The sequence below is a fragment of the Rhynchophorus ferrugineus genome, unplaced genomic scaffold (assembly GCF_030347505.1).
Source record: "Rhynchophorus ferrugineus isolate W39M unplaced genomic scaffold, kcgeb_rfMv2 rfM9, whole genome shotgun sequence".
NCBI classification, from domain to species: Eukaryota; Metazoa; Arthropoda; class Insecta; order Coleoptera; family Curculionidae; genus Rhynchophorus; species Rhynchophorus ferrugineus.
The window spans coordinates 9682203-9706275 of NW_027472588.1; the positions used below are offsets into that span (position 1 = coordinate 9682203).

Sequence of the window (24073 nt, forward strand, 5' to 3'; positions counted from 1 at the left end):
TTTAATTTACTTGACTTCAGTGACAACGTTTGGGTTTATACATTGTCATAATAGACATACCGAGCTGTAAAAATTTCACACTTGTAACTAAATCTATCATATTGTATTCAATATGATTTTCCATATTCATTATATTAACACATAAACATTAAAATTATATATAAATAAGACTTGTACCCATGCAAACTGTCCAGTGCGACAGAAACAACTATGCCACTTACAGATTTGGACCTTTTTATGAACGTCATTTCTTCTTAGAGTTATCATAAAGTAGTTTTTCAAATTTAGTTATCAGGCCTGTTTTGCTGAACTTGCATCATCAATGTTAATTATATAACTAGCACTAAAAATGTTAAAACCGCGCGAGTTCCGCGCTAGTTTCGGGGATTTTTTGGGGTTATGAAATATTCATCTGAAACGGAAAAGTTTCATTCGATGTTAAATAAAACCTTTAAACCGGCCAGAGTTAAAAGCTTCGCAACGTTATCGATGGCGGGTTGGGGCTGCGTGATAGTAAATATGAAACCATATGGGACTTGAAATGCAAAATATTCGTTGTGGAAAAAATTACAGGAGTTAGAAACGGGTATTTATGTTCTCCTTGTGATTATTCCATTGTTGGGTTCGTATAGAGCCGATAAAAAAGTTATAAAACGTGTTTAAAACAAAAACTTTTAATTTACTCCAAAACTATTTTATTTTAAGGAAAAAATGTGACGAACAACCAGGGCCGGAAACTAACCGTCGCGCTATATAGCGGCTTCCTCGTTGGTAGCTTAAATTTGAAACATTTTGAAACGACTCAAAGTCAAGCAACTGTATTGGTTAGTCGGAAGATACACTCAAGTTGACCTGCAATCAAGAAGAATGATTTATCAGTCAATCATAAAGCCAACTTGGACCTATGGGGTGTAAACAACTATCTACGATTAATTACCAATGCTTATCGCTGCGTAACCAACGAAGAACTGCACGATAACCTGGAAATCAAATGGATACACGAAGTAACCCAAGATTTCACTTTAAAATATGAAATAAGATTGCTAAATCACAGCAACGTAGAAGTAATACAGCTACTGGATAACAAACAGGAAATCAGAAGATTGAAGTCAACCAGACCACGCGAACTTGTTTAATGTATAAGTATATTCTAACTTTGGCTTAAGTAGTTTTGTTTTATTTTAATTTAGGAAATACATAATTTTATAGTTTTTAAAATAATAAAACAGCAAGTGTTAAATCGCTCTTAGAAGAAGAATTAGTTAGAATATGTTCAATGTCGTTGTATCTAACTTTAAAAGGTTCGTTGGGAAACACTAGGAAACCCAGATGCGCTTCAGCTGCTGCACGGATGACATTCTTTCCTCAGACTGACGAGGTGTGAGAATGGAACCATATGATTGTGGCTGGATAGACTATGGTCTGTAAATTGTAATAATAATTCTTAGCAGCAAATTAGTATTTGATTTAAGAGGGCGTCTAGAGTTTTATAACAAAAAATAATACACAATGAATTTTTTATAAAAATGCTTCAGTATTAATGTATAATTCCTTTATACCTAAATATGTGTATATTCAATTTGATTTTCTATATATATTTAATTAAAATATAAATATGACTAAAATAATAAATAACAGGTCAGTTGAAAAGTCCCCGGACACATAGATGGCGCTACTAGAATTAAATCCATAAGTTTTTTAGTTAGCCCGAATCCCGAAAAGACGCCTGTATAAATTTGATAGCTGTCGGATCATTAGTTTGTGAATCATAGCATTTTGAGTGAAGCAACTTTTGTTATTGTGAAAAAAATGGATAAAAAGGAATTTCGCGTGTTGATAAAATATTGTTTTTTGAAGGGAAAAAATAGAGTTGAAGCGAAGACTTGGCTTGATCCCGAGTTTCCGGACACTGCCCCAGGAAAATCAACCATCAAGAATTGGTATGCTAAGTTTAGACGTGGTGAAATGATTACCGAAGACGGTAAACGCAGTGAACGCCTAAAAGAGGTTGTTGCCGATGAAAACATTTAAAAATCCACGAAATTATTTTGAATGACCGTAAATAGAAACTGAATGAAATAGCAGACATTTTAAAGATATCAACTGAACGTGTACATCATATCATTCACGAATATTTGGGTATGAAAAAGCTCTGTGCAAAGTGGGGGCCGCGCGAGCTCACTTTTGACGTAAAACAACGACGAGTTGATGATTCGGAGCAGTGTTTGTAGATGCTCAAGCGTAATAAATCCGAGTTCTTGCATCGATATGTGACAATGGATTAAATATGGCTTCATTATTTTACTGCGAAGTCCAATCGAGAGTCATTAGAGTGGACTGCACACGATGAACCGACTCCAAAGCGTGGGAAAACGCAATAGTCGGCTGGTAAGGTTATGGCGTCTGTATTTTGGGATGCGCGTGGCATAATTTTCATTGACTACCTTGAAAAAGAATGGACCATCAACAGCGACTATTACATACCGTTATTAGATTGTTTGAAGGTCGAAATCACCGAAAAACTGCAAAATTTGAAGAAGAAGAAAGTTCTGCTTCACCAAGACAATTAACCGTGTCAAAAATACCTGAATTGGGCTTCGAATTGCTTCCTTATACACCGTATTCTCAGATCTCAAAAGAATACTCGCTGGTAAGAAATGTTCGTCGAATGAAGAGGTGATCACCGAAACTGAGGCCTGTTTTGAAGCAAAGGACAAATCGTACTACAAAAGTGGTAACGAAAAGTTGGAGGGTCGCTATAATCAGTGTATCAACCTTGAAGGAAATTATGTTGAATAAAAAATAATAATTTTGCCAAAAAATGTGTTTTACTATGGTAAGGCGTGGACTTTTCAATTGACCTGCTAAGGTAGTGTAATTAATAAGTAGGAAGACAGCAAGAGTTCACGCTTTATAGTTAGTTTCTTATGGAATCACTTCAAATCGTATTAGGCTTACTGAAAATGAAAATATTGAGTTAGATTTATTAAGGGCTTTAATCAAAGCTAGTAATTAGAAAAAAATGTTTCTAACCGTTCTATAATCTATGCAAAAGCCATGCAATGCCAAGCCATTCAATGTTGCATAAACATTTTTAAAAACATCAAAACTATGGGCTCAACCGGGATTTGAACCCGGGACCTCTCGCACCCAAAGCGAGAATCATACCCCTAGACCATTGAGCCGCCATGGTTAGTAAAATGCTGGTATGTATTTATATTTTTGGCTTAGATAGTTTTAACTTTCACTCAATTATCAGTGTCCTCGATAGTAGCAGGACAATCTCGAAAGCGATTATTTGTTTTACATTTGAATTAAATACAGGGTGGCCTAGAAACAGGTAATTTTTAAAATTACACTAATTTGACGTCTCTTGGCATGCCTTTTACAACATGTTATCGAACGTTTTCATGTTACAAGTTTATTTTTTCATGATTTTTGCCATGTTGGTAGTATTTTAATTTTGTTGATGGTCTTATTGGATTGAAGTAACCCAAAGTAGTTGTACACTTCGTATCACGACTATAAAGTCTCGATTGATGTTTTATTGCTATTTCGTTTTTGTTCGAAATGGAGACGAAAAATAGCCTAATTTCCGTTCATTCAATCAATGAAACAAGAGAGCATTTTGGAGTTTGATTTTTTACCAAGTGACACTGTCACAGTAAACGGCAAAAAACGAGTCCATTTTGAATGGCAGCGCATTTTCGTCGCAAAAAAAATTTTCATGCCGATCGAAGTTAGATACCAAAAAAATTTGGCGATTTTGTCTTTGCAGCATATCTACCCAAATTTTAGTGGATTATGTAGTTCGCAACAACACCAACCTGCTTTTTGTGTCTTTATGCCTTGAATTACCATGATTGTGGAGATAATAGATTAGTATTTTTTAAAGTATGAATGTGTTTTAATTCTAATAACTTATAGCTTGACGTTCCAGAATGTTGCTCGAACTCCCTTGAACTGTATAAAGGAATGCTTCAATTAACCATTGCCAGTCTAACGCTCACTTTTGATACCTTGTATTTATTGTTGATAATTAAGTTGATGATTGAAGTAAGTTGAATGAATTGGAAATAGTCTTAACCCTTTTCTCACAGCTAGGCTAAAAACAATTTTTTGAAGTTCTGAAAACTATCAAAAAAAAATGTTATGCTATTAGTGGACAATACGTATGTAAATGGATACACGTGAATTATGACTGATATAAATTACGCTAACAATATGCTTCCTTGTTTAACGATTATTGACAATAATGTACTATTATGTCGTTGATTAGGATTATATCTGAATTATATGTGAATAAGAAGCACAAGTTGTGTACAAACATTATAATATATAAGTGCGCTTGTGCTTTTTAATCCAGATTTGGTTTCTTTATTTAACAGAAGACTTTGTGTTTGATTAGACGGATACATAGTATTTCATCCGTGATACTTCTCGTGTGGGTTCAGAAGATTGCATCAAACACTTCTTTCCACAACCTGATACATAGATTTTTCTGGGGAGAGAAAAACAGTGTTTATGTGTTTATGTTTATAATTTGACCCAATAGACTACCATTAAGGTCAAAACGGAGATATTTTTCATTGGATTGGTTTTATCTGAATGTTTTAATATAGTTCTGAGTCGATAGAAAGCCACAATAAAATAGCATACATTTCCTAGTACTATATTTATACTCGTTTACAATTAGGATGAGCAGCACTCAATCTAATTAATAAGAAAACTATTCAACATTGATACATTAGTCTAACACTTCTCTAACATTCCCATGTTTCGTCTAGTGCCTGGCGACAACACCACTATTATTTTGATTAGTTGCAGTACACGTTTTCCGCCTACCATATGCTTTGTGAGGTTATTCCAAATAGTCTGATATGGTACATGAATGGGCGATTAACACGCCATCAAGGAATCATTTCCTGGCCCCTTTTCAGTTTTAGTTCTCGTTTCAGTTATGTTCTTCCAATTTTCAAGCTCATTCTTTCAATGCATCTCTTATCCTTTTTTCCTCTTTGTCACTATCATTCATTAATACTTAATTATGTTCTTTTAATTAATTTTTTTTTGAATTTCAGTAAAAATATTTATTTTATTCTTCTTTTTCTCTATCTCTTTCCGTTCTTCGTTCCGTCCTTTCCCACAATGATTAATTTCTAGTATCATTGCTTATTTTTCTTATACTTTTAGCTCTATTAGGTATGGAACTATTATTTGTCTGTCTAAATATCACACCCTTTCAATGGATACAAAACATCAGGAACTTGGTACTCATAAGTTGTTACGTGAATCTCCGATAAAGATTTGGCCATATTTTTATTATAACTGCAATTTTGTTGAACTGAATAAACTTTGCTTATTAAAATAAATTTACGTATTTTTATAATTTTGAATATATCATTAAAATAATATAACAAAACCCAAAAGTACAAATTTCAACAAACCATTAACTTTGTTTTTAAATTACTCGGCTGACATTTTTTCCATCTAACCCAACCGCTTAATCCTCAACGAGACATGTACAACGAGGCTTGTGTTGAATAGTAATGTTACGACGAAAGAAGGCATATTTTTCTTGCAAATGGTTCTCATTTTTTGTGGTCCTAAAACTTAAATATATGAAAGTGTATTGTTAGTGGACAATATTTTATCATTGCGCGATATATATATATATATATATATATATATATATATATATATATATATATATATATATAAAACAAATGAACAAAGAATTAGATAATTTTTAAGATATTAGGAGTTAGTGAAAAATTAAAATTTCCAAAATATTACTTATTTGTTGTAATGCTGTCAAAACAAAATTAATATTTAAGTACTTCTCAAATAACCGTTACGAATTGGCCGAAGTTTTGACTTTAAACCAAAAAAAAACGAAACGAAGAAATATTGCAAATAGTGAAATAACCATCACGTATTCTATCGAATTAGTGTGGGATGAACATGATAGAAAAATGAAACATGGATGCCCACTGAGCTCAGCACAATTGTGGAAATAGTTATGAAGTAAATATAAGACACTGGATTCTGGACAATTAAATAACTTTATATAATGAGGAAAATTATAACAAAGTTGACAAGGTCAAAATTTAATGAAAATTATATTAAATTTTCACTTTATTTGTACTAAATATATTTAACTAATTTTAATTAAATGTTATTCTAAGGTTGGATGAATGTATCATAACATATCTGCACTGATTGACGAATATGACGTATATGCATCGAAATATATTACAGACAAAAGTTCTAGAACTATTATAGAGACAAAACAGATATGTATATACGACATTATACAGAAATCACCGCGGAGTCAAGTAAACAGATAAACTAACATTTCAAACCTAGAAATTATAAATACTTTTTGATATACGTCTGCATGTCTCAGATATAATAACAAGACGAAGAACAACTAACACAATAGTCGAGAAACGTATTTTCCATCGAATATCTTTCCAATACTAGAACTACACAATACACCAGCACATACCATTATTTGAACGGTAGAATATCGTATACAGAGATAATTAAAATCTTGACATTAAATCTTCATTTAACATTAGTTAAATCCATCAAATTTTATAGTTTTATACAATGAAAAATGTTATTCCCATAAAAAATAGTAAAACTTTAAATGTAAATCATCCTTTGGAATGGAACTTTTTAATTAAATTGGTAGAATATAACATACATGTAGAATTTTAGGACCATAACGTCAGTAGTAAATAATACCTTATATTCGTTCTATAGTAAAATTGTCTTGCAATTATTATTAGTTTTTGTTTTAAATACTGTTTTTCCATATCGAAAATATTTTAAATAATAAAAAAAGTCATGTGGTGATGATTTTATATCCAGAGAAATTGTTTTATTTTTTTATTTAATATACATTATTTAAATGAATCGGATAATGTGCGGAAGGCTCCCGATCATCTTTCAAAGAAACAAATTTGAGGGATTTCGTGCTCATAATTTGTTAAATAACAATTGAAAAATTTGTCGCCATCTTTTTTTTTGTCAAATTTTAGAGTTTGTCACCATCTTTCTGCATAAAAACTATAAAAAAGGCAATCATTATGTGAGATAATTAAGCCAATAACATGTTGCAGATTTTTTCATCAAAACAGTGCATCACTCGCGATTATTTTGGCGAATAAAATGAATTTTAAGAATCTTAGTACTTTTTGATTACAGTAATATACTGAAAATCCTATTTAATAATACCTACATCGTATTCTATCAAATAAATTATCATCAGATATCGCATAATATATTTACACATCACATAAAAGACATAATTTATTGATTCAAGTAATGTTAATTTTACCAAGATACAGAAGTTAAAAGATAATTTTGAGATAATAGTTATTAGAGGAGCACCTCAGTAGTAAGCTAACAAAGACGACCCCATTTCCTCACCCTCAAAGACTGAGAACATGTGCACGCATTAATTCGCATAAACTTGGTGTAAATCACTCAACTTCTTCGTTGTATGTAGGCTCGCACATAAATAAATTGGGTTGTATATAGTTACAGTCATATGAGATTTGAATTTTTTAAATTTATTTTGAATTATCAAAGTATGTTATTTTTGTTCTGTTGATGATAATGTACGTATAGTGAACTATATGGCAGACAATCAACATTTTACAACATTTAAACTATCTGGAATCTGTTGATGCCAGACAAATTCTAGATGAGGATGTTTTGAAGTATTAATAAGGTGGAAATATAAAGTCTATTCTGATAAATTAAATGTTATCAATAATCTCAATGTTGTAGTGGAATTTAAATAAGTTCAAATTTAATAAATATGGTGAGAAGATAATTTTCAATGGAATGTTGTACTATTCTTCTACCAAAACATCATCTAACTGCTTCAATGATATTGGAGATGAAAACATACTCGTCACTCTCTGCTCCAAAACTCCCCATAATTGTCCAATTATGTTGAGATCTGATAATTATTATAGCCAGGGAAGATGTTTGAAAATATTTTAATGCTCGTCAAAGACTCAACCTTTTTGGCTGTTTATATGGGAGAACTATCATCTTAAAATATTAGTGTGTTTAGCAGTAATATGCTAGTCATAGTTACTACCTTTATTATTGATGATCTCAGATATTCATTTGAAGTAATTGAGTCAGTGATATGAATGATTGGACCAGATGAATACCATTCTAGGGAGCAGACAGTCCGGAATGTAGGCTTCTTTTGCGATTCTCCAAACTCGGTCTTTTGTAGGAAGTAATGTAAACGATGGTTTATTGGACCATACCACAGTCACAGGACCATTAAATGTCTAGATTTTATGATCGTTGTACCACTTCTTTTACAGCTTACCATTGGCTTCTGTTATAAAAGGTTTCACAATACCAGCACTTCATGAATATTAGCTTTGTGAAACTCCTGTCGTACTGTCTTTGTCGAAATTCTAGTAAGAATTGATACCTGCTGTGTTGTGTGGCTAGTATCTTTTTTAATGTTCATCAGTCTTGGTCAGTTAACATAGGGTTTCCCCGCTATTCCTCTCCGCCTATGATATTGTTATTGAGAAAATCAGACTAGACTAATTAACTAACTAACTATCTAACTAGTTCTCGTCGTTTACCACCTCTTCGATGCTCTCTTGGTGAAGCCCTTTTATTCGTTGCTAATTCACTCGGTAAGTATTAAGGTAGCATGTATGTCACGAGTATTCCCAAAGTATACTGCATTGCCAATCGCCTCCTCTCCTAGCCAATTGTCAATTATAAAGGTTTTTCCATATCCGAAATAAGCCAGAGGCCAGGTAACAGCCACAAAACAAGATTAAATACTGACCGATAATATGCCGGGGAAACCGAAATACCGCCATAAAGCTATAAAAATGCATATATTAAAACATGTGCTGAAAAATCACCGGCCTAAGACATAAATGGCGCTAGTTTTATTGTATTTATCGCTTTTTCAGTTGGTACTGACCTTCAAAAGAAAGCTGTTAAAATTTCATGATATTCTACTCATAAGTTACTGAGTTATTGTGCTAGGAGTGACACTACTTTTATTATTTTTAAAACAATGGGTCAAAAACAATTTTACTGCTTCTGGATGGGGAAAAATACCGCTCAATCGAAGCAATGGCTTGAAAAGTGTGTTAAGGGCTCCGCTCTATCAGAACTAACAATAATACGTTGGTTTGCTGACTTAAAATGTGGTTGTAGAGACACCGATGAAGCAGAACGGAGTGGACGTCGATATGAGGTAGTAACACCAAAAAAACTTTAAAAAAATACAAAATCGTCTTGAATGACTGAAAAATGAAGTTACGTGAATTAGCTAACATCGTAAAGATATCAAAAGAACGTGTTGGTTTTATATTGCATGAGCATTTGACTCTGAGAAAGCTCTGTTAAAAGTGGGTGCCGCGTTTGCTCACTATTGATCAAAAACAGAAACGTGTTGATGATTCTGAGCAGGATTTGGCCATGTTTAAATGTAACAAACCGGAACTTTTGCGTTGATATCTGACAGACGATGAAACATGGATCCATTACCTCACCCCGCAATCAATACGACCATCATCTGAGTGGACAGTAACTGGTGAACCTCGTCCAAAGGGCCTGAAAGCACAACAATCGGCTGAAAAGGTTATGGCCTCGGTATTTAGGGATGTGCATGGTGTAATATTCATCGACTATTGTGGCTTAGGGTAAATGATGTGGCTCAGTGAATGGAGGTAAAACGAAATGAAACAGTGGTGTTTACATTATGTGACCGTTATTTATTGGCTATATAAAAATGTGAAAAATACAAATAATAAAACGGATGGCAGCGGTGTTACCTGGAGACGAGGCTTGGGCTGTCGATGGTGGCACGTCTAAACCAAACGACGGTTCAGCACTGAATGACCGAAATACCCTTCAATAACATCCCAGATAAACGTCTCGGGGTTGCCGCCAGCTATTCGTTGTCGGGTTCTAGTTGGCGCTGCTGGCACCCCGCCCGTGTTCAACATCTGGGATTATATTTCTGGGTATTTTGTAGACCGTTATTCCACGATGTAAAATTCTACATGCCTCAAGGTCGCTACAATAGCATTATTAGAGCGTTTGAAGGCCGAAATTGCAAAGAAACGACCGCATACGGCAAAGAAAAAAATTTGTTAGAGCGGTTCTGGAATGATTGTGTGGCTGTTGATGGAGATTACGTTGATGAATAAAGCCAATTTTGAACAACAAAAAAAACGTGTTTTCTTTGTTACGCTCGAGACTCTTCAGCACATTTGCTATAAAACCGATATTGTGGGAAAGTACTATTATAATTAACGATTTTACTCATTTATATCTCCGACATCTTTAACATATGTTTTACCATGTTTTATGTATGCTATTACACAATTCAGTTGTTTTGGTCATAGATACTCCCGATGAGCGAATACCAACAATGTTTCGAAGTTTGTTTTAACTGTAGCTGAACAAAACGTATATACTGAAATAGATTAATACAACTTGTAATAAGATGTACTATATAGCATGGTGTTCATAATATATTGCACATCACGTAATTGTTGCCAAATATAGGCGTTTATATGCCTTTCCTCTCTTCCTATCGCGGATCCTTCACCAAAATGTAACAGTTCCAGAGTTAATATAAATACCGTCCATAAAACGAAAATCTGAAAATCTGTTTTCAATCGGTAACGATGCTGCTACGACAAACAACAATGAGCGGCACAAAAGATCTCGAGCAGGCCGAATTTAATGACCAATAAAACATTTGTCCTCGTTAGTGAGATGAAAGATACCAAAAATTATTTACGGCCCCCGGGCTGTTCGACTGGCGAATGAATGAGACAGCGCCGGATCGCATCGTAAAAACTTTTAAATGCGATCTTATTAAATGTTAAATTGTTTGAATTAAGAATGCGTTAAAGTTTATGATCTTTGCAAATGTACTCGTTTTAATTAATTTGTCTCGAAATTGTTAGAGTTGATTTATGCTATTTGTAATATCGCGTCAGTTATGAAACGAGAAAGGGTTTATAAAACAGAAATTATTAAACATTAACCGTACGTCCATTTTTAATTATCTCACGCGTAATTCCATTTAAAACAGATGACCCATCAAATCATAACGCAGTAATCGTAAAATGTAAGATCTCCTTCTTAAAGAAAAGACCGACAAAAATCTGGCAACCCCGAGACCTTTATCTGGAAGATAAATGAAGGGACACGACAGTAAAAAACCTATATACCCATGCCTATACAATTTTCGATTGGTTATAAGTGACTTTTAGGTTAATTTTGTATTTACATTTTGTTGAAGTAATATAATTATTTCAGAGGCAAAATTAGGGGCAGATAATTCGAAAATAAGTGTATAACGTATGAATTATTAGTAAAATATTATCATTCTATAACACTAATTTTGTAGATTGTAATGGAACCAAAGCTATATTTTTATATTTAATAATATAGAATTGAAGATTACAGTAAAAGTAAGAATGAAATATGGTCACTTATATCTTCCTTATTTTACAAATATTTCGAATCAATACAAATATGGTAATAGAATCTATAAATAATGTATTAAAAACTATTAAATTCGTCAGATCATTTGGTAGAAAATATGGAAAAGGATTTTGAACATTGAAAGACCAAACTGTAGTATCTATCAGGATCGTATAATTATTAGGGCACATAAAAGAGCAGAACGTACAAAAAATAAGTATAAAATACATACAGTGCAAAAAATTCAGGCAAATTTGAAACCAAATATTACAATAAAATATACAATGTAAGTATCAATCAAATATGCGAGAATAGTTGTAAAACTTTTTATTGTAGAGTGTCTAAGATTTGTGTGTACAGCTACAGACAAACAGTCCAGAGTATACGATAAAGAATACTGGACACTAATTCTTTCGCAGATAATGCAGCTAGTGCTCGGGGAAAGAAGACACTGATTAAATTGTAAGACAAGAAATTAGAAAAATCATACCAAAAAACAAATACACAGTGACAAGCAGAAGAAGCAAATAAAGAAAATAGTATATACAAAAAAATAGACAATATATCTACAGATTCGAAATCAGTCAATCGAGAATCTAAAATCGAAATTGTTAATAACATAGAGGTGGTGCTTAAGAGATTTTAACGAAAAAGAAATTCGAAAGGAAAATAAGTTATTTTGTTTCAAATCTGTGTTTTAATATTTTATTTATATTGTTTGTGTGTATGTCTCTAAATGTGTATTGCTTAGATTACGTTTCCTTTATTTATTTTATTCCATTTATTGCAAAACAATTTGTTAAATGATGTAATATTTCGACATTATTTATTTGCCCTCAGGAGTTATATAATCTTAAAGAAATAATAAATCACAAAGCTTCAAATCCTATGTTATCAATTTACTTCAACCCCTTTCTATTAAGTACACCTTATATTTACACTATGCTGAAAATTCATTACATTTTGTTTAAACATAGAGCTTTTTCTTCTTTTCAAATATCTGTAAAATCAGAAAGATGTAAGTATAATGATAAATAAACAGAAAAGGTATACAAACATGACCATATTTCATTCTTACCTTTACTATAATCTTCAAATAAGTTCTGTTTCCATATTATTTAGCATAAAAATATATCCTTTTTCCATAGTAATCTACAAAATTAGTGTTATAAAATGATAATATTTTACTAATATTTCATAACTTATACACTTATTTTCGCATTATCTAACGCTAATTTTGACTATGACATAATTATTTTGTCTCAACAAAATGTAAATACAAAATTAACCTAAAAATGACTTCTAATCACAACTGTCGTAAACAACAAGGAGTATATACACAAGGCTGCATAGTTGTGAAAACTGTCAGACTAGATTAGATAGGCATGGATGTATAGGTTTTTTACTGTCGTCTATTGAAGGGTACTTTTGATCATTCAGTAACTGACGATAGTTCAGTTCAGACGTGCCACTACTAACTGCTCAAGCCCCATCTACAGGTAAACTCTGCTCCGCTTCCTTTTACCATTGGTATTTTCTTAATATTTTATATCGTCAATAAATAACGGTCACGCAGTTGTAAACACCACTGTTTTATTTCATTTTACCTCCATTCACCGAGCCATTAGTATAAACCCTACAGTTCTAATAAAATTATGTTTTAATATCGCCCCTTCATCCGCCAGTTTACCTTTGAAGATCTTCGAAATGGCACTGTTTCTATCCAAATTTTGGTGTCCATTTATGGAGTGGTTTTCCAAGTTTCGGTGACTATAGATTTCAATAGTTTACGACTAAGAAATCTGAGCTCCTACAAACAGCTTTTCATGGCCGCAAGATTCTGTTCAAATTCCAATAAACTACGTTAATTCACAGCAACTTCAGTCTGCCTCTGGTCGCCTTACACCCTGGAACTGTGATGCTTGTGTCGGAAATCACGATTAGGAGTGATTTTCCAAGAGTGAATGTAGAAACATTAACTTGGAATAATTTATGACTAGTGGTCTGTGAGTGCCTTTAATCCAGCTTTAGTGACCTTACAGATTCAGCTGCGATATTTTTGACCGAGCTCCACTTAACTGCATCAATGGAATAAATCGTGTAAGTGCTAAACTATTGCCAATTGAACGTCAACCTTATTAGACTAATTATATCCCCAGAATCCTACTGACTGTGTCAGTTACAAAATGTTGAAGGGTTTAGAAAACAAGAACTATTAATTTACTTTAAAATAACTTTTTATTTAAATGAAAGAAGAGGCGACTGGGTTGAACGGTGACATAAAGCAGCACTGAGAGTAAAAATAACCAAAATCAGCGTATAGTAGTCTTCACCAATTCTATTAACATTTTTGCTGTTATAGCTGTGGTAGGCCTACTTTTCTTATAAGAAAACAGACAACATGAAGGGGTTCACGCACTATACCCTTGATGTTATTTTCAGGGCACTGGCGAACATATACATTTTGCCAATTTACCCAATCCTTCCTAATGAATCGAATTGACAGAGCTTTGTGTCCCAGTTGTGATGAGCCAATGTCAGTCTCTGAACCAATGTCTCCCATGTTTTGGTGAGATGCACAAACTTGTTAAAAGAATTCATGATTTACCTGATTCATCGAAGCATGTGTTCTTGTCTCAAAGCTTGCCCAAATTGTTTGATTTCCTCAAAGAAATCATAGAACTTATACATAGCTTTATTTTAGATTCTTTTATCTATTTGTTTGTCCAGATGTTTGTTGTGTAGGTTTGGTTGTTAATCTATTTTATCGTTTTCTTTTTAATTCCATGCATTGTGGCTGTTGATTGGTGCGTTGTTTTAGAATTCATTTGGAACACGTAACTGATTGAGGGAATTTAGCTTCCGTTTTCGATAATAATTTTTGGTCAGTGTTGATAGCATCTAAAAATTGTTAAAGCGTTTTATTAATCAATCAAACTTATTTTATATAAGCAAATACTAAGACTAGTGTGGAGCCATGGAATTCAGTTGTGAGGCTGTGTCAATGACTCCAATATCCAAGTGGTTCAAAGGTTTCAAAATAAATAACACGTTGGTAACCTTGCAACTTAGAACTTGAGATGGTCACGCACATCTTCACAAGATTCGTGGTTTCCCATCAAAGAAGACTCAAGAACCACGTCAACATGGAAGCGTCCTAACTGTCTAAACTGTAACTGTAACTGTAACTAATGTAACTGTCTAAACGCTAAGTGATTCAGTGGAAAATATCTAATTTATAGTTATTCTTTAAGTTTTAATAAATAAATAAGAAATAAGGGGTTTCTATATATTTAAAATTTACACAATATATGATAATGTCCCCAATATGATATGAATTATATATATGCCAATGCAATTTGGAATTTTTATACTCCATTGAGATGAATGCGCCTCGCGATTGACATCTACGAAACAGCCATAAAAACCGAGAGAGAAATGGGTTTTCCTTTTCCTTTTGGGCCAATATCCAACTCAATTGCTTTCCAAATATATGTCTGGATTAAATTGTCTTCTGTACAGGGTAGCAGCGAGCGATGGAATATTTGTATTAAGCGAAATTCTTCTGGGATATAATTTAAGAAGGAAAATTATATGGACCTTAATTCTTGCTCGGAATGTTTATAATGCACGATACATTAAACATTGTTCAATGACTTGATATTTGCCATTTGCTTAATGACAATTTTGTGTTCGATAAATAAATATAAACGAATTCTCAAGTATCATTAAGTTTGTAATATTACAATTTTTTAAATAAATAAAAAGATTCAAAGACTTAATCTCAAAGACAGAAAAAAAGGAAGCACCATCGCAGATATTAACACATGGACTGAAAAGTCCTGGGCGTAACACATGGATGGCGCTATTTTTATTGCATTTACTGCTTTTTCAGTTACTACTAACCTTCAAAAGAAAGCTGTTAAAATTTGATGATATTCTACTCGTAAGTTTGTTTGAGTTATTGTGTTAAGAGTGACACTACTTTTGTTATTTGCAAAACAATGGATCACAAAACAATTTCGTGTTTTAATTTTACACTGCTTCTTACTGCAAACAAATACCCTTCAAGCGAAACGAAACATGGATCCATCATATTACTCCGGAATCAAAACGACCGTCATCTGAGTGGACAGCAACTGGTGCAAAGCCTAATTAAGTAGTTGCTTATAACTTATTAAATGACACATTTGCGTGTTAATAGAAACAACTGTTTATAAGTTTCGAGTCATATAACAAAAGTTGGAAGGAGGCATATTTTGCAGGCCTTATGGATGGAAGTGAAAAAGGCAATAAAATTTATGCAGAATATTGTATATAAAAGTAGTGTAAAAAATAAAAGTGATATATAAAACACAAAAAGCCAAAATTCTAGGCATGTTTAAGTGATTGTGGTAGGAGACAACCAACATTTTTCTTTGGTAATGCAGAGGGTGTTAGCTGTTAGCATTTCTTCTAATGTTAAAATGACGATATATTGAGTTAACATAGCCGAATCAACGAAACCTTATACCTGCTATACAAACCACTAACATAAGCAATTACTATCTACTATCATATGTTTCTGACGCCAGTATTCAGTCATCTAAATAATTATGTCTTAACTTGTATATGTTAATCTTAATATAAGTATGATTTATTTAAAATTAGTAACAGAATGGTATTTAATGCTTCATTTATACAACATTATTATGCTTCTTTAATATTATTTTATGTCTTCTTCTACAAATACTTCATACACATACAACAAATCACTTAAATTATATATGACCTAAAATTCAATCAATGAATCAATATGAATTAAGTTTTTCGAAATTTTGAACTATCTATGAGCTGGAATCTTCATTACGTCGAACTGACAATAAAGAGCAGTGTCAGTGGCAGCCGTTCAAATGAATTGCGGAAAAGAAAAGACTCAACTCGGAACTGATAAAATAAATGGTCAATAATTAATTTCGTGTCAGTTCTAAGGCACCATACAGAACGATTGTAAATTGTTCGCGATTGGGCCGAGAGGTTTTATTGAATTTTTTGGTATGCTCTCTAGCTAGTCTTATTTAAATGACTCAAAACTCTTTTATGATCGGTGTTTGGCTGTATAGTAATAGTGAGACGAAATATACTTCGATATTTACAAAAAAGTCTATCAAATTTATCAAATATTACCGCCCAGGAAAGAAGCAAAAAATATGAAATATATGATCATGTTTTTCTCTGGAATATCTGTTCCAAAATCAATAATTGTCGGCTATGCAAAGAAATGGACTTTTTAAACGTACTATATTATTATAGAAATTATTTTATTAATACCTGTATCCACCCATTAAGATTTCCAGTTTGGATTTCAAAATCACCACTCAAGAATTGACCAAGTGCATACAATTACAGCAGTTGGTGGAAAAATAGATGCTTCTTTGCAATATTCCTGGACGTCTCAAAGGCACTTGATTGGGTATGGTATTCCAAAGAGTAATGGAATAATGAATACATCGTATTTTAATAATATTTTAATTGCTGTTATATCGTATATCCAACGTATGATGTAACTATAAATTAATAGTATATATCAGTCTTTATCAACTATTTATTGTTGGTAGGAAATATTGTAAAATTATTATTCGTTGAAAGTCAAAAGTTGATTCATGAAAAAAAGGAACCAATGCGTTAAAAGTCAACCTAGTGGTTGTTAAGGAAACATAAATATAGTCAAAAGTATTTTACTAATTACTAATCAAGATTTTGTTATTTTTATCCTATATACGTCAGTAAAAAAACTAATTAGTAAGTAAACTAGTCAGTAAAAAAGTTGTCATTAAAAGAACTAGTCAGTAAAAAAAACCAGTTAGTAAAAAACTACTTAGTAAATTACCAGTCAGTAAAAAGAGCTAATCAACAAAACATTAGCCAATAAAATAGTTATTTGTTTAAAATAGTTAGTAAAAAAGTAATCAGTAAAAGAACTAGTCAGTAAAAATATATTAGTAAAATAACTAGTCATTAAAAAAACCGTTCAGTAAAAAACTAGTCAGTAAAAAACAGTTAGTATAAAACTAATCAGCACAAAAGTAGTCAGTATAGAACTAGTCAGTATATAATTAGTCAGTATAAAATTAGTCAGTATAGAACTAATTAGCATAAAACTGGTTAGCTTTAAATTATTCTGTATGAAAATAGGCAGTATAAAACCAGTCAGTAAAAAACTACTTAGTAAAAATACTAGCCAGTAAAAAGCTAATCAATAAAAAAATAATCAGTAAAAAACTAGCCAATAAAAACTAGTTAGTAAAAAAGTAGTCAGTAAAAGAACTAGTCAGTAAAAAACTAGGTAGTAAAAAACTAGTAAGTAAAAAAACTAATTTGTAAAAAACTAGTTAGTAAAAAAACTAATCAGTAAAAAAACAATCAGTAAAAAACTAGTCAGTAAAAATAAACCAGTTAGTAAAAAACTACTTAGTAAATTACCAGTCAGTAAAAAGAGCTAATCAACAAAACATTAGCCAATAAAATAGTTATTTGTTTAAAATAGTTAGTAAAAAAGTAATCAGTAAAAGAACTAGTCAGTAAAAATATATTAGTAAAATAACTAGTCATTAAAAAAACCGTTCAGTAAAAAACTAGTCAGTAAAAAACAGTTAGTATAAAACTAATCAGCACAAAACTAGTCAGTATAGAACTAGTCAGTATATAATAGTAGTAGTATGAAAATAGTCAGTATAAAACCAGTAACCAATGATTCATTCGGATGAAGTAGTAGCGACTGAAACTAGCCGAATGCACGTGGTGGATTAAAACTAGTCGAATGAAACCGTCGATGGTAAAAAGCAGTCGATTACTAAACGTTCGCTACAAAAACTAATTCTTGCTTGTAGGGTTGTTTTTTCGTCAATTGCTCCCACATATCTCCATTCGGTAACATTCCAGGTGATATCGAGGTTTTTTGCCGCCAATCAATTTCGCAGTCTAATTTGCAATTAAAAGTTTTTAATTATCGCGGAGTTCCGCGTTTCTATTCGCGTCACGTAGAAACTTTTACGTCGGGGGGCCCCTCGGACTTTAAAACCGGAACGTGGAGGAGCACGCTTGGGACCGAGAACGAAAGTAGGTATTTGAATGCTTCGCGTGAGCGGTAACTCGAAAAGAAATCTTATTTTTATAAGCCGGCGAAAAAAAAACAATTCGTAAATATTAATGAATGCCGAAATATTAATTAGAGCCGGGGATATTGTTGTTCGAGGTTAATTATCATTTCAAATAGATCCATGTCGGTGTTTAATTAAGAAAATATTTAAATTAATTAATTATTCCGACTTTAAAACAGTCCGGTTTTTGTTCTTGGACTCTCGTTGATTTTCAATCGTTTGTTCGGACAGTTTGTTTTAATTAGTCTGTCCAACAAAAATACTGAATATGTAGCGACCTTGAGGCATGTCGAATTTTACATCGTGGAATAACGGTCTACAAAATACCCAGAAATATAATCCCAGATGTTGAACACGGGCGGGATGTCAGCAGCGCCAACTAGAACGAATAGCTGGCGGCAACCCCGAGACGTTTATCTGGGATATTATTGAAGGGTATTTCGGTCATTCAGTGCTGAACCCTCGTTTGGTTTAGACGTACCACCATCGACTGCCCAAGCCTCGTCTCCAGTTATCATTTGTATTTTTCACATTTTTATATAGCCAATAAATAACGGTCACATAATGTAAACACCACTATTTCATTTTGTTTTACCTCCATTCACCGAGCCACATCATTTACCCTAAAAATATTTTCCGCATTTCATGAGCCACCTCTATCCAAGAAGCTTTATAGCGAAGCGTAATGATGAATATTCTTCTTTGCATAAGATACGGATGTCCCACAGGATAGCGTAATGAATGAGAGCAAAATGACTGCGATATACCCTGACGATACCGCTAGTCCAGTCAGTGCATTTTCAGCTAAAATTTGTTGAGAAATGGTTTAACCAATGAAGAATAAAACTAATTGCTGTGCGTCGTTATAATTATACAACGAAAAAATCCCGCAAGAAGAATATGAACATGAATACTTGCGCCTTTAGTTGGATCATACATTAACTTGGTAGAAGCCATTCAGTTACGAGGCACAGCAAGCAACATTGAAATATTAGAAACATTCCAGAGCAAAGCATTTAAGAACATGCTGAATCACTACATAGTATAAAACAAAGTCGCCTTTTCTGTCCCTATATCCCTATGTGCGCTTAAATCAAAACTACGCAACGGATTTTGATGCGGTTTTTTTCAATAGATAGAGTGATTCAAGAGGAAGGTTTATATGTATAATACATGCATAATATACTAAGGCAACATTGCTAATTTTAGAGGTTTCTAACGTGATGTCGTAAATTAACCTATTTTTTTAGGCTTATTTAGCAATTAGCAAAAACGCTGCCTAACCCTACGAGTTAGATCAAATTAATGTACTACAGTATTGTACACCATAAAAAGGTCTACAAAAAAGTCCGCGATGGTATATGTTTATCTTTTAGGGATAACCCACATTAACCATTTTTATTGTTTACTTTTTACGTGAGAAAATGGCTTATTTACGAAGCTATTTTAAGCAATACGGCATTAATCCTTATCGAATTAAGTACCTTAAATACAGTGTGCAATTAATATAGATCAATATGGTTCCTTACAGCATGTAAATTAAACAAATATTTTCGGAGATATTACAAATTTAAAATTTGCGTTTAAAAATGTGTAATGTAATAAAAATTGTATGAATTTAGATATTCCAAAGATAGCAGGAAATTTTCATAGTAAGTATAGGGGAAGAGGAATTGTTTTACTCCAAATTTAATGCGTGCAGGCCAAGGGCAGTAATGAATGAACCAAAAATACTGGATCGATTTTAATCATGTTTTCATTGAGTGACATAGGCATATATATTTTATGCCCGTGCAAAGTCGGAGCGGGCCGCTATGTTTTTATATACAACGTTCATATTTTTTCTGTAGTGTATTTAATTTAGTATCAGCATTGCACCCGTGCGAAGCCGGGGCGGGTCGCTAGTATTTTATAAAATATGAACAACAGGTGTATGTATCGAGATGAAAATAGTGAAGCAGGAAACGGGCCTGCATCGCATAAAATATCATTGGCGCTTAGTAAAGTGAGAGGACAACAGCACGCGAAGAGATGTGGCATCCGCAGTTCCAGATGCAGATTTATGGAGAGAAATGGCAGCTGCGCTCACAGATGGAAGCTCTCCCATAAAAAACACAAGAAAATGCGCAATTTGGACAACACACTGGTATTCTTTTGATGCAAATTGCCATGTGCCAGAATAGAGATGAATAAAAATTGTATTGAATGAGCCAATTTTGTTTTAATAGATACATTTTATTAGCTTTAGTTTAGATATACAATTATTGTTTTTGTTCTTTTTTCGATGAAATTACATGAAAATTCCATTCTATATTGTTGGTTTTCTTCTTGTTGTTGACTATCAAGCTTCAGAATATTGTATTTAGAAATACTATTTTCTCCTGCGACAAATCGAAACATCGAATGAGATGACGGAACTCCTATTGTCTTTCTCCATGTGGTTGATCAAGGTTTCCTTCAATATCAAAGTCATGCGACGTTGAAGGTTTTTTGATATTTTCTTCAACAGTACTTGGTTGTACTCTCTTGGCAAACCATATCCACAGCAATCATTGATGGTTTCTGATACATCAGTCATTGCATAATTCATATTATAATTAAAATTATCAGCAGGAACTCGAGGGGGTGAATATCAAGAAAAGTACTATGATAGTCACCGTTATATATCAAAAAATTTACCACTTGTCCACCTTCAAACAGATGGATTATTTATATTTTGGCAGTCAAGAGGAAGTGTCAATATCGAAAAACGAATTTACCATAAGCTGATAAAGCTGAATATAGAAAACATAAAATGTGAACTTGAATTCGAAAGATTGGCTACTATCAAGTCCAAAATATTTTTATCGCTGTACAGTGTTATTCTCTTAATTTTCAGTTATAACAATAGGTACTATATTAGTGGACGGTTAAAATTAATACTATATAACATTATATAGTTTTTGATTTGTCATTAACTATTATTACTTTATTATCTCATTTTCTAAACTGTAAATATTTGTTTCTAAATTTCGAAAATGTTTAATTATATTATCAGAAATAAAATATAGCACAAAAATCGTTTTAAAAATTGTTTAGAAAAACAATGATGACTTACGAGTTATATATTTTATTTTAATAATATTTTTATCTCAGCTATTTTGGAAATAAGGTATGGGCCGAAGTGGGATATTTTTGAAGTTTTATTGTGAAAAATTGGTGCAATGCATTTTATTCAAAGTATATTTTATTCATAGCTACTACTTTTCCCATACTTTACGCAATTTACTAGTAATCAAAAGGAGCAAGATTTTTTTCGCGCAGTACTTGGCTCAAATGCATCAATTATTATCAATAGTGACCCTCATTGAAGGTTTCATTAGGCTTTTAGCAGTATACCTATATTTATATATATATATATATATATATATATGTATATATATTATATTATATAGTATATATTCATAGTATACCACACCACGTCCACGTCTTTTTCTTTCAATTAAAGAAAAAGTTAAATTTATCGCAAAGGCGATTTATTTGTCACGCATTCAATCATTTTCAACGCACTAAAAAATGATTTATCACTAAGTAAACGTAACACTATCTGGCTGAAAGAAATGTTGAATTAATATCAATATCATTATACCAATCAATATATTGAGTCAATTTTTTTTATTAAAAGCTTTTTTTGGAGTGAAAAAGTTATTAAAGTATATGAAAGCTCGCAATATTGGGTATTTTAAATAAAGTAAGAACAAGAACGTGTTAGTTTTAGACGTCGGTCCTTTCCAAACCTGCAAATCGTATCATGACGTTGTCTTTTGTTTGACCGGAGTAAAATTTTACGCGAAAACGTAATGTGCTTTCCGGATTTATTCTTTCGAAGATATACATTTATTTCCTCTTACTTCCCGCGACTATTTATTCAGCGGGCGTGGCCGACCAGTGATGAATAGCGAAATATCGGTGACAGATGTTCTAAGAAATTGCGGAGAGAGGAAACGTGACACTACGAGGTGATAAAATAAATTTTCTATAATTAATTTCGCGTCAGTTTAGAGTGGCGCGTTGAGGCACCGGGTTTAAACATAAGTTCCTTGCATTTGGAGAGCAATAAAACTCTTTGTGTCTTATCTCATGAATATTAAGTAACCACCGCCACGGACTGTTAATGCGATTCTTAAACAAATTAAACTTTATTCGGTATATTGAGTACAGGGTTTGTTTTCTTGAATGGCTGACCGTTTTCTCATTGGTGGCATAAAAGCGAGTTTTATTTGTTTATATTTTCGCGATATTTTTGTCTTAAAATACGGACCAAGACCAGATAAATCACCAAGATCATAAATCGTTCCGAATATTTGTGATACTTAGAATTCCTTCTGGTAGTTTGATATTTGAGACATTTTTTTAAAGTTTTTTCTTTTTACTCTTTGTGATTCCACAATCTTATGTCTATATTATATATACATGGCATATCACTTCATTAAGCAATCTCCTGTAAAAGTATTACCTTAATTTTATTCTAAATTATTATTAATTAGAAAAAATTATTAATTAGTCTTATTCTAAAGTTTATATATGTCCAGTAATCAGATCAGGTGGTGTTGAACGTTTTAGTATACGCACTTCACTATCATGTCGCATATTTAGCTGGTTAGCGAGTAGGTTGGGATGCACTGACACTCTTTCGAAGTACTTAACACAAACATGTTGAATTACACTCGTTATAGGTTCAAGAGGAATATCGCGTTGTATCATCGCGGAGCATCAACAATGGCACGCAACACTTTATTTTGAACCGTTGAATGATGGGTATGTTAGATTTGCTAGCGGTACCCCATAGTTGGATTCTATATGACCAAATAGGCTTGAGTATAGACGCATTCGTCGGGTCGGTCAGTCGGTCGAAATGTGTGGCTGCCGCTGTGATTATTTGTCAGAACACTCACTACTATTTTCGGAAGGAATTTGCACGAGAACTGAAAACACTGGTTGAAGAAATACTGTTTATTTTAATATTAATTTATACATGTAGTCGACGGGAGACCTGACAGGATATTAGGTTAGGTAGAGGAAGTACGGTAGCGCTGTGGAAGTGGTACTATTACAAGGGGATGGAGAAAAGAAAAGAGAACGAGACGTCGTCGTGATGGTCATGTATAGCTTGGAACTGCATTATAGCCTGCAAAAAACAAGTGATTAATGTTTCAGTCGACCAAAAGTAGTCGAATGAAACAGTCGATGGTAAAAAGTAGCCAATTACTAAACAGTCGATAGTTTCCAAATCTAATTAAAACCTACTCGCCAAACGGAAACAACTTGGACATAAACTCTACCAAATGTATTGGCTTATCGGGCGCAAACAATATAACAATATAATTCAACCTGCTTGTGTGAAGTACTTGCAAGTACTTCAGTCAATTGAAAAGTTCCCG

At 32.7% G+C, this 24073-nt stretch overlaps 1 protein-coding gene and 1 non-coding gene across 5 annotated transcripts in view; one reads left to right on the plus strand and one right to left on the minus strand.

Annotated features, from left to right (window-relative positions):
* Positions 1-24073, plus strand: part of Hk (potassium voltage-gated channel subfamily A regulatory beta subunit hyperkinetic) — a 225237-nt gene that overhangs the window by 50616 nt on the left and 150548 nt on the right. The gene's annotated exons all lie outside the window — the stretch shown is intronic.
* On the minus strand, positions 3114-3185 carry TRNAP-UGG (transfer RNA proline (anticodon UGG)). Its single transcript has one exon. It is a non-coding gene; the product is annotated as a tRNA-Pro (tRNA).